Source organism: Pongo pygmaeus, chromosome 2 (assembly GCF_028885625.2).
Source record: "Pongo pygmaeus isolate AG05252 chromosome 2, NHGRI_mPonPyg2-v2.0_pri, whole genome shotgun sequence".
Lineage (NCBI taxonomy): Eukaryota > Metazoa > Chordata > Mammalia > Primates > Hominidae > Pongo > Pongo pygmaeus.
In genome coordinates this window covers 47,924,675-47,938,043 of record NC_085930.1, presented here as the reverse complement: position 1 = coordinate 47,938,043, position 13,369 = coordinate 47,924,675, and positions in this window count along the sequence as shown.

Here is a 13,369-nt window from a genome sequence, read left to right as displayed (position 1 = left end):
TGATACTAGGTTCTTACGGTTTTCTTTCTGTGTGTTAGTTTTCTATTGCTGCCGTAACAAATTATCACAAACTTAGAATGTTAAATACCCAGTTAGTATCTCACAGTGAGTGGGTCAGAAGTCTGGGAATAAAATGGCTCAGCTGAATCCTCTGCTAAGGGCCTCACAAGGCAGGAATCAGTGTGTCAGCTGGGCTCTTATCTGGGGCTCTGGGGAAGATTCTGCTTCCAAACCCATTACAGTGTCGATAGAATTCAGTTCCTTGTGATTGTAAGAACTCATTTTCCTGTTTCTTTGACATATGATCCACTTAATCTCTAAGTCAAGGAGGACAGTTCTAATCCTTCTTAGGCTTCAAATATCTGACTCCTCTTTTACCATCAGGCAGAAAATGAGCTCTGCTTTCCAGGGCTTACATGAGTAGATTAGGTCCACCTAGACAATCCAGAGAAGCTCCCTATTTTAAAATCAGCTGATTAGCAACCTAAATTACATCTTTAAAGACCTTTTGACATATTCATAGGAGTAACCCGAGGAGGTGAAGACCATGAAGGCCGGCATTTTGCCTCACAGATTCTACATCACTGCAACTCTTCCTTGGACTCTATTGTTAGCCCATCTCTATCTGTACTAAGGTTTTCAACCCTGACTGCTTATTATGATTACCTGATTACCTGGAGAATAATTTAAAAAATGGATGCCCAGTCCTCAAGATCAACTAAAGCAGAATCTTTTGGGTGGGGCTGCCTCAGTGGTTTTCAAAAACTCTCCAGGTGATCCTAATGGTAGCCTAAACTGAGAACCATTGATCATCACTCTTTTCCTGAATCAGCTTATCAACTGATGGACATGATTTTAATCATCATCTCTGTAATAATAATTCTCCAGTCTGCATCTCTATCTCTGACCTCTCTTGCTGTATTCCAGACTCAAATTTCCAAAATGCCTACTAATTAGGAAATCAGTCCTTCCATGGTCATTAGATCTTCGTGTCACATGTTCTAAAAATTTAAATCACAGCTAAAAAATATCTTTAATATTTTACTCTCCTAGGAAACCACTGTAACCCTTTATATAAACAAAATATTTATTATTTATATGTGACCACTTTTGAATGTTTGCTAAAAGTCTTTTCAAAAAGACTTTTGAACTTTGTTCACCCATAACAAAGTCCTTTTCCCCTTTCTTGTTGTCACTTGTTTTCCTATTTCCCACCTAAATATGGGTCACTAGGCCTTTCCTGCCTCTGGTCAGAAAGCAATTCTCAGAGAAGTTTTAGGATATACTTTTGTATATTAAAAAAAATGTAAGTGTGATGTTCTAAGGGACCAGGAAATGATAGTACCCAGGTTTGGCTATGAATACCCCGTTCCTTCCTTGCTACAATGCCAGCCTTATGAACAATAATAGTTTCATTTTTATCCTGAATATGTGTTTTCCTCCATAACAACCTAGAACAATTCAATATAGATGTCCTGTAATGGCTTCAAATTCGACATATCCGAAACAAATTCACCAACTAACGACGGATTGCTCAATTGTCAATCCAGCCTTAATGACTAAAAGTTTTCGCCAGAATGTAACCTTGCACAGAGCTCTCAGCTGAGCCAGATGTTAGTTGGAAAAACATATATACATATATATATATAAAAAATACGTGTGTGTGTATATATATGTATGAACTACAGATAGGTATATTTGGAAAATACTTACTATGTATCCAAAAAATAATGAGTCTCCTAGAAGGAAGCCAAGAAAAGGCAGGATACAATATGGAACATTGGTCTATGTAGTTCTTTAGTCTACAATTCAATAAAATCATCCCATTTAAAATTAATCTGCTTTTTATTTTTGGTACCACCTGTGGTAGAAAGATAATGTCTATATGATTCTTCATGCACATATCAGACTTTCTTTTTTAGCTTTCAATTATGCTTAAAACATAAACTTCTTACCACAACCACAAGGCTCTGCAAAGATAGGGTCCCTGCCTACCTCTGCAACAGTATTTAGAGCCATTATCACCCTAACTCTCTGTCCTAACTATATGAACCTTCAGTTCCCCAAACACGCTAACTTCTCTCTCCACCTCAGAGCTTTCATCTAGGGTGATCTTTCTGCCTGAATTCCTTATGCTGCCTTCTCTTTGTCCTGTTAACATATGTATCCCTCAGGTCTTCACTTAAATAACTATTTTTTCTTCAAAGAGGTTTTCATTGGCTCCCTCTACTCAAAAAATCAAGTTAAGAGCATCACATTGCCTTTCAAATAACCTCTATTGTCTTGACCCTCATAGCACTAGTCACAGTTTTAATTATTATAATTATTAATCTTTTATTGTGTGTTCAATGCACCACTAGATTACAATCAGTAAACTGTCAGGAACCATTTTGTTTTCCTCTGTTTATAGTGTCTTACACAGTTTCTAGTATTAGGTACTCTACTTGTTGAATGAATAAATACATGAATGGAAGAACACATTTCTTAAAAACATTTTTTGACCATCAAAGGTCATGTAGCTTGATAGAGTATCATTCTTTTTGTGCTCATGTCTACTTTCTGATAATGTAGGGAGAAAATCTTAGTCATAGTAGTGTACCTTTTGACCTAAATACCATAAAATTTTATTATTCAATCTATATAAATACAATATTCTAGGGATAGGTACTCTTCTGGTCAGTAACCAGATTAAATATTTCCATCTTTTCTGTCTTGTAACAAAGTGTTGGTCGTAGTCACCTGATCAGAACTGTGGGAACTATTGTGGAAAAAAATCTATTATACACTAATATATGATTCCTTTTCCTCATCTGCCACTTGTTCTTATTCCAAAGAGTACACATAACCTTTAAAACTGCTCTTAATTCTTTCAAGAGCAGTGACAGATACTTCCTGATGACAGTGATTTCTTGAAATCCCGTATTAAAATATCATTTCCTCTACGGAGAACATTGTAATTGTTCTATCAAAATTGGAAAAGCTCATTCCCTTGAACCAAGCAACTCCCCTGAGGAATACTGTAATGTCTTATCAACCAATTATTTTCATCAATGTTATTAAACTTACCTGTTGCTGATGTCCTAATGCATGTCTCGTAAGAATTCTGGAATTGCCTGTGTAGGAATTCAATCTGCAGTCTGTTTCTACAAAAAATAAAAAATAAAAAAAAATTTTTAAAAGGCCTAGCCTTATCCTTATCCTTGCCCTCTCTCTTTATCATTTCATGTTTGCTAATGTTGGCAGTAAATTAGTCAGGCTGGGTTCATTAGAAGAGGATTCCATTCCTATCATCTCCAAGAGAGAAAAGTCTTAAGTAGAGGAAATAAAGAACTTACTATATTCAAAGATTTTTATTAATCCTAAACTTGATATTAATAGTAATCATCCATCTATGAATACCAGAGTTTCTAACTCCAAGAGAAAAAAAATGGTTTTATTTCAACTATGGAATTTATAGCCCTTCCATAAATCAGCATTGCTATTCTACGCGTTTAAGAATGGAGATCCAACTCTATTGTGACTGTCCTAGTTGTAGGAAACTAACAGCAAATAGCTTGGACTCATGAGTCCTCAGCAGAGCCATATGTAACTTTTACTTCCATCAATGTTCTGCCTTCTTCCCAGGACACAGAATTTAGTAACAAGTTAAACCCCATGACACAGTGGCATTCACAACTATCCTCATTATTTCCTGCTTTCAGACCTCCAGGAATGTGTCCCAACACACGTGGACTCTGTACTCAGATATGTTATGCTGTCAATAGTAGAAAAAAGGAATGGAAGAGTTAGCCAGAACCGGCAAAATTGGGGCTACGAGAGATAACTTGGCAGTAAGGCTGGTCTTCAAAGAGGAGTATAAATTTGAACCTAGTCCAGACTTATGCTGATATTCAGGGGATTCCACCTAAGAAGACAGAGCACTACAGGAAGAGTCTCTGGATAGTAGCTATACTCCTTGTTGGGCACACTTTGGTCTGCAATTAAGTTAGTCCAGTTTGAAAGTGGCCCGAAAGAAAGTTCAGTCCCCAGAGAAAGCAGATTTACAGAAAAAAAAGAAAGAGGATTAGAGCATTAGGTCAATGATGAGGAGGTTATGGTCCCAGCAGAAAGTTAGATTGCACACCAGACAGGAACCAGAAACTATGCACATGGACCAGTTACGTATGTTGAACATTACTGGGCAGATTGCCCCTTACTGCAGAAGCATGTAGCAAAGGGCTTTGCCCAGGACACTAAAGCTCAGCCTGGAGGCCACAGACCATTTCCAGACTCTATTCACTTATAGATTTGAGCAATTAAAGTCCTGACAAGTTTGATTTCCACTGGATCAAGGAGTTGTAGAATTTAATCTATAGGAGAAAGATTGTTGGTGCTGGTGTTTGGACAAGACTGGGAAAAAGCAAGAACTAAGTAATATATATCTGTAAGAAAATGAGGGCTAAGGAACTAGCAGACACTTGAATGGCTTTAGAATAGGAATAATCATAGACACTGTTCCACAGAAAGTGGAAAACCTTCTTTCTGTGGCAGAAGTGTGTTGGGTGATTTTTAAAATCTCTACTTATTGTTTATTCCTTTGTCCTTGTGAGCACAGTCACGTCATTATTTGTAGTCATAAGATTTCCAAGCCACAATAATCTTATACAAAGCTTTTGTTAATACTTTGTGCCATTTTCTTCCTGGGAGAACAGGCTTAAGAATGAATAACAAGCAATTTATTTGGTTAATCGATATATTGCAAGATATCTACTTTATTTTCTTCCTAAAGCTACACAAACTATCCATAGCAACTCTGTACAGTAACAGCAACACATCACCTGCTTCACTGCCTGCCTTAGCATCTCTCTACTATTCCCAGCTACGGTCATTTGAAGGCCATTTACACACTATATTCTTCTGGTTGGGAAAAATGAGAAGCTTAGATGACAGTCATTTTACCCAATCTACCTTATTGCTAGCCTTGCTCTAAGTTTATGGGAACAAATCTTGAAATTCAAAATTAAAGGTAATACCACACATGGATGATTAGTGGTATAAATGGTTAACAGTATAAGCAGTTAGCAGTAAAAACCTAGGTCTTGTCTCCAATGACCAATCCCCACTTCCTGCCAGAGTCCCAGTGGCTGGGTCTGTCTATTTACTGTGCCTAATTGATTGCACATTCTTCATTCAATCATTTAAGAACTATTAATTGACATCTACTTTGTGACAGGCATTATTCTAGGTAGGAGGAATACAACAGTAAGTAAAACAGACAAAAATCTCTGCCCTTAGGACTTTCATTCCAGTTGAAGAGGGAGACCAGCATGCTGGAGCAGGGAGTGCCGGGGGAGAGCAGCAAAAGATGGCATATTTCTTTACAAGAAGTAAAGAGGTTTAGTAAAGCAATGATTACATAAGCTCTGCAAATCATGGTAGGGAGTTTGGATTTTATTTTCAGTGGGAGAAGAAGCTACTCAACAGCTTTGAGCATAAAAGTAACAAGATCTTGTTTACATTTTAAAAGAATTTCTTAGGCTGCCATGTGGAAAAACTAGAGTGGGAGCAAAAAGTAGAACTAGAAGGCTTTTGTAGTTGTGTAAGGCAGACATGACTATCGTTTAGACTAGGACAAGGCAGTTGAGACAGCAAGTGGTTGATTTTTACTAGATGTTTATGGCAGAACTGATAGAATTTGCTAATGGATTGAATTTAGGGAGGGGAAAATAGAAATCAAGGATGATTCTTAGGTTTTTACCTGAGCAACTGCGTAAAAAGAGTGCCATTTGCTATAGAAACATCTAGTTTGGAAGGTTCAATTTTGGATTTGGGATATGTTAAGTCTGAGATGACTATTAGATATTCAAACAGAAGTGTCAAATTGGAAGTTGGATAGAGCCAAGAAGATGAGGAAGAAGATCATGCTGGAGAAAGACATTTGTGAGTCACCAGTGAATTTGTGTAAGCTTTTAAAGAAATATATTTATCTGCTATGTTCTGAGGAAAGAAGAATTTATTCCCTTGTAATGCAACTATGGTATATTTCTTTGCCATGTAAGTCCCAAAACATACCCTGTATAGGTTGTATTATGTTGATTGCAAGCAACAGAAACCATGTCTGAATAACTCAGGCCAAAAAAAAAGGTAAAAAGAAAAACAACATTTATTAAAAGTAATCTTTTAGTTCTCACGCTGAATGAAATAAAAAGTTGAAAACCTCAACTCAGGAAAGGTAGCAACCAAGGCCTCACCAGAGACCTTAGTGATAAGAGTTTGAGAAACTGACATTAATAATATTCAGTTCCAATGACTTCAAGTCTGCCCAAGTCATGATGATGCCCTAAAAAAGCAGGTGAAGCACTGACTGTCCCTCATCTATTAAGCAAAGAAGTAGAAATAAATCCTTGCTACTCAACATGTGGTCCTTGGGTGGACCAACAGCTTGTTCGGAATGCAGAATCTCAGATTGTACACTCTGGACCATCAATCAGAATTTTCATTTTAACAATATCCCCAAGTGATTTACATGCACATTAAAGTTTAAGAAACATGGCCAGGTGCAGTGGCTCACACCTGTAATCCCAGCACTTTGGGAAACTGAAGCAAAAGGATCAATTGAGCCCAGGAGTTCAAAACCAGCCTGGGCAACATGGCAAGACCCAGGCAGGAGGATTGCTTAAGCCCAGGAGGTGGAGGCTGCAACGAGCCAAGATCGTGCCACTGCACTCCAGCCTGAGTGACAGAAAGAGCAAGACCCTGTCTCAAAAATAAATAAATATATTGAAAAACAAAGCTTGAGAAATTCATAACAAATGGTTTTTCAGCCATAAAACACTCTGATTATCTGAATTGAGCAGGTATTTTCATGCCTCAATTAATCAACTACATTATGGAAGGCTGTTTGGATTTCTTCCCATAAAGTTATTTAAATCAGAATTATAAGCAGTTTTAAATCAAATGATCACAAAATGTTAAATTGTTTACTTAGTGTGTACCTTGGTTATAATAATATGCTACGGCAACATATAGACTTCTTGCGCCTCTGATGACCTTTTCTTCAAGGAAGTTCAGAATTGCTTTTGTGGCAAACCTACTCTGGTGACTGACAGATTTATTGTAATTCATTTAGTCACTTAAGATTCATAGATTTGATAGTCTGATTATGTCAAATTGCTCTAAAGTAGTCTTTTATTTATACTACATAGCTGCTTTCATTGATCAGAATTCCACATTTGCAGCACTCTTTTTTCATATTCTTTTCCTCACTTTTATGACCAGGTTCTTGGGAATGCACACTATCTACCAAATATTATAAAATTATAAGTATGAGAGAACATCTATAAATATTAATGCCATTGTTTGAGGAAAAGGTGTGCCAATTTTTATTTGATGGAAGTAAACATTGGCAGCTCATTAAAATTTTGGCTCAGAATTGTGGTCCAGAAAACCAATAGGTCTTGAAATGGAATGCAGACCTGCCTATGAACTCATAATCCCCCTACATAATTTCCATGATTTCTTAAATAAGCTTGTCTAAAGAATACTCCTAGAAATATATCTAGCAGATATGCTTTAAGGGAAATCTGTCAAATTTTTAAAGTAGATTAGCTATTATAATTACCCATTAACATCATTTTGTGAAACGTAGCCCTTAAACCTCTTATGTTAGAATCACCTTGGAAGCTTATTAAAATATAGATTCTATGCCCATTCCAGACCTACCAAATTCAAACCACAGGGGTGAGGTCCAGGAATCTGCATTTAAAAATAGTTCTTTAGGTAAGTCTTATGCACACTAAAGTTATAGAATCACTGTACTAAACATTACATTTTCAAGTTTAGTTTTCCACTGACATTAGCGTCAATTTCCAACAACCGAGCAAAGCGTTCACCTTTATTGTTTCACGTTGTATTTGCTCAGACTCTCTGAGCTTCACATGGGAATGACATTTTGACAAGTACATGGCTTAATTTTTTTTCTATTTTTCCAAAGGCTTTGAACAAATATTGTTTCTTGACAACTCATTAAGACAATATGTACCAAGACATAACATTTCCAGAACACCTAAGAAAATTGCCTTGGTCAGGACGGGGAATCAATTTTTATAGAGCATCACAGATCCCTCATATGTGGGGGAGTGGCGGAAAGAAAAGGAAAACTATGAAAAGTGATCAATTTAATTTAACAATTCAAAATAAAAAATACATCTGCTTTAAAATTTAAGAACAGAAAACTTTTCAAAATTGATGCAACTGTATTATTTTTCATCATACTTGCTTATTAACTCCATAATAGAGAGAAGGTGGAAGTTCTTTCATTATCTTACACCCCATATAAAACAATATGGATATCTCTATAGTGGCTCTAGCATGCTTACCACATAGTACATGTAGAAAATACCCATTATTTGAATGAATAAATGGCATACACAATATGTGCATTGTACATACTTTTTTGTAAACTGATTTTTTCCTTTATCAATAGACCATATAATTTTTCTATAACAATAGATTATAACATTCTATTATATGGATGTACCATAATTCATTTAACTTATCCTCTGTTGGTGGACATTTACTTTCAATTTTATACTACTAAGGCAATCTTGAAATAAACAGTTGTAGAATTATCTGGTTATTTGAGGGAAAATTCCTAAAGAAGAACTGCTGAGTCAAAGCTAATATATAGTTAAAGTTTTGATACATGTTGTCCTCTTGAATTGTTGTTCAATGCCATTAAAATGTGTAACTCACTATTTTCCCACAACATATATTTTTATCAATCTAATAGTCAACAAATGTAACTCCATTATTTTACTCACATGTGTATAATTTTTAGTAAGAACATGTCTGTTTTTTAATATTTATTACCGCACTTACAATTTTTCTAGGAATTGCCTTTTATGATCTTTAACTCATGTTTCTAATGAAATAAAACAGGAAACTTTATTTTTACATTTTTTTCAGAGCTGACATTTCTTTTTATATATATATATTTTTAAATTACACTTTAAGTTCTAGGGTACATGTGCACAACGTGCAGGTTTGTTACATATGTGTGCATGTGTCATGTTGGTGTGCTGCACCCATTAACTCGTCATTTCCATTAGGTATATCTCCTAATGCTATCCCTCCCCCCTCCCCCCACCCTACAACAGGCCCCAGTATGTGATGTTCCCCTTCCTGTGTCCAAGTGTTCTCATTTTTCAATTCCCACCTATGAGTGAGAACATGCAGTGTTTGGCTTTTTGTCCTTGCAATAGTTTGCTGAGAATGATGGTTTCCAGCTTCATCCATGTCCCTATAAAGGACATGAACTCATCCTTTTTTATGGCTGCATAGTATTCCTCAGAGCACAGTGCAATCAAACTAGAACTAAGGATTAAGAAACTCACTCAAAACCACTCAACTACATGGAAACTGAACAACCTGCTCCTGAATGACTACTGGGTACATAATGAAATGAAGGCAGAAATAAAGATGTTCTTTGAAACCAACGAGAACAAAGACACAACACACCAGAATCTCTGGGACACATTTAAAGCAGTGTGTAGAGGGAAATTTATAGCACTGAATGCCCACAAGAGACAGCAGAAAAGATCTAAAATTGACACCCTAACATCACAATTAAAAGAACTAGAGAAGCAAGAGCAAACACATTCAAAAGCTAGCAGAAGGCAAGAAATCACTAAGATCAGAGCAGAACTGAAGGAGATAGAGACACCAAAAACCCTTCAAAAAATCAATGAATCCAGGAGCTGGTTTTTTGAAAAGATCAGCAAAATTGATAGACCGCTAGCAAGATTAATAAAGAAGAAAAGAGAGAAGTATCAAATAGACACAATAAAAAAATGATAAAGGGGATATCACCATCGATTCCACAGAAATACAAACTACCATCAGAGAATACTATAAACATCTCTACACAAATAAAACTAGAAAATCTAGAAGAAATGGATAAATTCCTCGACACATACACTCTCCCAAGACTAAACCAGGAAGAAGTTGAATCTCTGAATAGACCAATAACAGGCACTGAAATTGAGGCAATAATTAATAGCTTACCAACCAAAAAAAGTCCAGGACCAAACGGATTCACAGTCAAATTCTACCAGAGGTACAAGGAGGAGCTGGTACCATTCCTTCTGAAACTATTCCAATCAGTAGAAAAAGAAGGAATCCTCCCTAACTCATTTTATGAGGCCAGCATCATCCTGATACCAAAGCTGGGTAGAGACACAACCAATAAAGAGAATTTTAGACCAATATCCTTGATGAACATTGATGCAAAAATCCTCAATAAAATACTGGCAAACCAAATCCAGCAGCACATCAAAAAGCTTATCCACCATGATCAAGTGGGCTTCATCCCTGGGATGCAAGGCTGGTTCAACATATGCAAATCAATAAATGTAATCCTGCATATAAACAGAACCAAGGACAAAAACCACATGATTATCTCAATAGATGCAGAAAAGGCCTTTGACAAAATTCAACAGCCCTTCATGCTAAAAACTCTCAATAAATTAGGTATTGATGGGACGTATCTCAAAATAATAAGAGCTATTTATGACAAATCCACAGCCAATATCATACTGAATGGGCAAAAACTGGAAGCATTCCCTTTGAAAACTGGCACAAGACAGGGATGCCCTCTCTCACCACTCCTATTCAACATAGTGTTGGAAGTTCTAGCCAGGGCAATCAGGCAGGAGAAAGAAATACAGGGTATTCAATTAGGAAAAGAGGAAGTCAAATTGTTCCTATTTGCAGATGACATGATTGCATATCTAGAAAACCACATCGTCTCAGCCCAAAATCTCCTTAAGCTGATAAGCAACTTCAGCAAAGTCTCAGGATACAAAATCAATGTGCAAAAATCAGAAACATTCTTATACACCAATAACAGACAGAGAGCCAAATAATAAGTGAACTCCCATTCACAATTGCTTCAAAGAGAATAAAATACCTAGGAATCCAACTTACAAGAGATGTGAAGGACCTCTTCAAGGAGAACTACAAACCACTGCTCAAGGAAATAAAAGAGGATACAAACAAATGGAAGAACATTCCATGCTCATGGATAGGAAGAATCAATATCGTGAAAATGGCCATACTGCCCAAGGTAATTTATAGATTCAATGCCATCCCCATCAAGCTACCAATGACTTTCTTCACCGAATTGGAAAAAACTACTTTAAAGTTCATATGGAACCAAAAAAGAGCCTGCATTGCCAAGTCAATCCTAAGCCAAAAGAACAAAGCTGGAGGCATCACGCTACCTGACTTCAAACTATACCACACAGCTACAGTAACAAAAACAGCATGGTACTGGTACCAAAACAGAGATAGAGACCGATGGAACAGAACAGAGCCCTCAGAAATAATACGACTTGTTTCTTATTTATTTTTTAATTGACAAGTAGAAATTGTATATATTTATGATGTACAACATAATGTTTTGATACATAAAACAGGAAACTTTACATTCTAATTAGTAACTATAAGCCTACTATGTTATCTGTGTTGTAATCAGATTTTTTCCTTTATCTAACTATAACACTAACTTCAATGTTATAACCACAAAATAAGGAAGACATACATAGAGAACTGAAATCAAATAAAAATTGAGAAGGACATATATATATAATGAGACAGAGATAGTGAAAGATAGTGAGGGGGGGAAGAACAAAGTCACATAAGCGGAGGGATACATCAAAATGGACATGGAAATAGAGAACACAAAACACATATACATCTACACAGGAAGAGAGACAGGCAGACACAAAGACATACAGGAATATTCATTGATAAAGGCATAGACAGAGATCAAAATAAACAGAGACACCCAAATAAAAATAGAGTGAGTACAGATGAAAAAACACACATACAAGAACACAGGAAATGACACATAGTCAGATGTGTATACACAGTTTTATAGAGAAAGTCACATTTTTTAAATACAGCACAAACACACAAAGAAAAAAACACCAAAGACAGACATGCAAGAAAAGATGTTCAGAAAGACAGACTTAGCAACATGGGAAAAAAAACTCAGAGAGAAGACACCTGTCATAAATTAAAATTCTTAAAATATGGTTTTTAAAGATACATGTACTAAGGCTAAAATTATGTAGCATTACCACCCCCAGAAGCAAAAGTTAAGGTAATATTTCTTGCTCTTCCTCTGCAGATCAGATAAGCCAAAATCAAGACCCAGATATAATCACAGACATAAATTTATCTCTTTATTCTGGAAAAAAATACTAAAAAAATGAGCCCTATTAATAAGTCGCTCACTGCTCCCCCCACCCCCCAGTACCCGCCCCCCGGCCCCTGCAAAAAAAAAGCACAAAGTTTGATTTGGCTAGTCAACATACATGCACCAACAATTTATCTATTGTCTTTTTTATTTAGACATAGTCATGGAATATGAAAAATAACTTTAAATAAGGCGTAAGCCCTATATAGAGAACCGCAGGTATCACTAAAGCTACATCTGTCACCAAATACTAATGCCAAAATGATACTAACAACTATTAATTTCTGAATTACCATTGGGAAGAAGAGAAAGGAAAAAGTGAGACAACAGCTAAATTAACTTACATTCCCACCAACAGTGTATAACTGTTTCCTTCTCTCTTCTGTTTCATCAGCATGTGTTGTTTTTTGACTTTTTAACAATAGCCATTCCAACTGGTATGAGATGGTTGGAAAGCAGTCTGGAGATTTTTCAAAGAATTTAAAACAGAGCTATCTTAGACCCAACAATCCTATTACTGGGTATATACACAAAAGAATGTAAATCATTCTACCAAAAAGACACATGCACTTATCTGTTCATTGCTGTGCTATTCCCAATAGCAGAGACACAGAATCAACACAGGTGCCCATCAATGGTAGACTGGATAAAGAAAACATGGTGCATATACATCATAAAACAACATGCAGCCATAAAAAAGAATGAAATCATGTCTTCTGCAGCAACATGGATAGTGCTGGAGGCCATCAACCTAAGCAAATAAATGCAGGAATAGAAAACCAAATACCACATGTTCTCACTTATAAGTCAGACATAATATGGGAAAAATAGATGCTGTGTGCTACTAGAGGGTGGGCAGGGAGGTTAAAAAACTACCTATCAGGTACTATGCTCACTACCAGGGTGACAGGATATGTACTCCAAACCTCAGCATCACACAATATTACCATATAACAAATCTGCACGTGTATCCCCTGTATCTAAGATAAAAGTTGAAAATTTCCTGAAAAAGTGAATACTAAAAAAAAGAAGCAAAATAGCAACTGAAAATCAAGCATCTGACAAGATTACAGTAAAGTTAATCTAATTAGTTTCAGTTCAAGTCTCTGAGAATAAAGAAAGTTCAAA